This window comes from Cupressus sempervirens, chromosome 2 (assembly GCF_028749045.1).
Source record: "Cupressus sempervirens isolate cs-2001-9-10 chromosome 2, ASM2874904v1, whole genome shotgun sequence".
In the NCBI taxonomy this organism is placed as follows: domain Eukaryota; kingdom Viridiplantae; phylum Streptophyta; class Pinopsida; order Cupressales; family Cupressaceae; genus Cupressus; species Cupressus sempervirens.
Genome location: NC_143119.1, coordinates 617,766,980 through 617,770,252, shown reverse-complemented (window position 1 = coordinate 617,770,252; position 3,273 = coordinate 617,766,980).

Below are 3,273 nucleotides of genomic sequence, written 5' to 3'. Positions count from 1 at the left end.
AGAACTAATTAAGATAGAAGTCACAACACGATTTTCATTTAAATCACTTGATTCAAAGCATGAGTCTTATTTAAATCCTTGAATACTTTTTTTTTTTAAAAATCAACATTCCTAATTAAATAATAAATTTAAAACTTAAATTCCACTGAATGTTAAAGAAAAACAATTTAACCTTGCTTATTAGTCTCACATAAATTTACGACTAATATTAATTTACAACTTTTAAACTAATCACACAACAAGCTATTCTCAAAATATCACTTTAACAATATTAATAAATCTAATTTTAAAACTAACTAAAATAAATATCTAAATATTATCTAACAACAATTCATATCTAAAAGTAAATACTAATAAATAAACCAAGTCCTGAAACTAAACTAAAATAATTTTAAACTAAAATTAAATAGATAAATAAATAACTTATACTAACTTAAATTTAACTTACTAACACTAAAATTAACTTAAATGAAAGACTTAAATTTAAAATATAACAATTAACTAACTAAAAACTTTAATAAAATAAAATAATCATCAAAAACATTCTAACTATCCTAGCATAATTACTAATCTAAACTAACATCAAAAGTAACTACAAAACCTAACACTAACACCTATGCTAACATACTAACTAACATCTAACACTAACTTATTTTAAACATTTAATAAGACACAAACTAAAATTAAACTAACTAACTAACTAAACATACTAAACAACTAAACCCCTACTAACTACCTATAATTTAAACCTAATATTAACCTATTACTAAACCTACACTCTCCTACTCCCAAGGTCAAATCGACCCCTCCCTCATCTACTCTCCCCTAACCCCCCCTACTTCATGCAAAGGCAGAGTTGCGCTTCCCAAGTGCAACACTTGGGACAGTGCGCTGCCCAAGTGGAGGGGGCAGTGTACACACTGACCCAAGCCTGCCATGAGAGGTGGCATCCCAAGGAGGAAAGGTTAAATCATAACAAAATTTGTTCCTTCCTTTTCACATTTCAAGTTTCCATGGAGGTGACAGGGTGACATCATCTTTTATGATGACAATAAGACTTTTGCAAAATAAAACATTTTTAAACCTGCCTTTTCAAACTGATGTCCAAGGGAGAAAGTTAAGCAATAAAGACAATAAAGTTTTATAGGTAAATCTAGGATATTTAGATGGTATGCAAGATAGATATTATATATTTTTTATTTGTTTTACAATTTCCTTTGTTATAATAAACATATATATCTATGTTTCCTTTATTATTTTGTTTTATTTCTAATTTTCAATAAAGCAAAAGGATATTTAAGGAATCATTTTGATTCTCTGTTACCAAAGACCATTTAATTGTTTCTCCCATACAAACTCCAGAGACTATTTGGCTCTCTTGGAACTCTTTTTTTTTAAAAAAAAATTTCTAAGTATAGATTTTAAAGTTGATATATTACCAAGAGGGGGTAAATTTTTTTCTTTTCAAAGCAAATCTAAAAGTATTGTTACAACTTAATATACCAAGAATTTGAATTATCCGTTTTATTCAATAGTGCAAGAATTGTTTGATTCTAATAATCATGAAAACTAAATCTACATCCATAATATGATTTTTATTTTTTTTTTCAACATATAAGGAAAATTGAAATATTTGCCTAATTAAATCAACATCATTTCCATCCTATTTTTGATGAGCATCCATCTAATTTAAAATTACGATTAAATCTCATGATAAGCAATATTACTCAATCACCATTTTATTGGCAAACCTGATTCAAAGGCTCAGCTAGGAAAGAACTAGGAAGAAAACTCAGTCTCATTGCCATTACAACAAAGTGATAAATATAATTTACATAGGATTTCAATCCCAAAATTACAACAATTTAATCGAATTTCCTTCATGACCCTTATCAAGGGACCAATATCATTTTCTACAATACATTTCTATAATCGTTAAGGGAACAAAATCTGATCAGGAGTCAAACAAGCATGACCAAGAGACAAAATCAGACATGCATATTCATACTAGGTTCTCACAACAGGATTCACAATGAATCAACACTAGGGAAAGGTGGATTTTTCCAATAGGAGATGTCAGACACAACACCAAACGGGGTGCCCAATTGGAGCTATAAATCAAGAACTTCCGTTCTTCCATTCTTACATGCCAAAACTCATACGTGGTTTGTGCTGACAGGTAGGGGCCCATAACACCCTACCCTCTCTCCCTCTTCTCGTCCTAAGAAGAGACTCTACACTATTGGAGTCCAACTAAAATGACCTTTCCTAAAATTGGCCACTTCTACCCTCTCCAAGGGTGAGTAATGCCAAAACACCCATACAAGAAAACTTCAAAATTCAAACATAAACATGAAAGAAAAGCATTCAAGAAACATGGTTTTCAATTCTTCCCAACATACCCAACATACATACAAGCATCCAACAACAAAAAAATAGCATATGCATGATACAAGCATGAAAATCTGAACAAGGGAGATGAAGAACTCCTACCTTCACAAAAAGGTAATGGCAAATGAACAATTTGAGTAGAGCTTTTCCCTTTCTTCCTTCAATCTTCTAAGTCTCCTCTCTAAAAGTAGAGATTGGGTAACAACCTAAACTACTCCAAGAAGGGCCTCTAAATAAGCCTCAAAATCAACCACCAAAAAGACAATAACTTCTCCCCACCCACCTACAAATCTAGAAGTCTCTAACTCAACCCATACTAAGGTTAACCACTAAGTGGAGTTGAGGTGATGCAACTCATGGTAGCCATAGTCAATTTTCGCACAAAGGCAAAAAGAGACTTTTTGAGTGATCTCAAAAGTCAATAAAAGGGGCTTAGGGTTGGAAAAGATCCCCAACCCATACCCATACCCTTTGGGTATAAATATTTCATGTTTTAAAGCCTTAGGAATAGGTTTGGAACCAATCAAAAGATAAGAAATATTTAGGACCATCTAACAACTCTAAAAATGCATATTAAGCACTAATCTGGATTAAGGGTGACTAAACTCGATTACAAAACAAATTAGTGAAAAAAGGTTACTAACTTAGTCCAACTTAGGTCCAAAGGTTACACAGCTAATCCTAGCTAGCATGCTAGAATGCTTATGAAATTTCACGAGTGTCAAGCGACACTAAAGAACATAGTTACGAAACATAACATTTACTGATCATGAAAAGATACATTTATACATCTCTCAAAATAATTAAGTTACAAACAACAAGGTTTCCACAAATAGCACATAGGGATTAGTTCCATTCCTCCATCGGGTTTCTCAGCTAAAA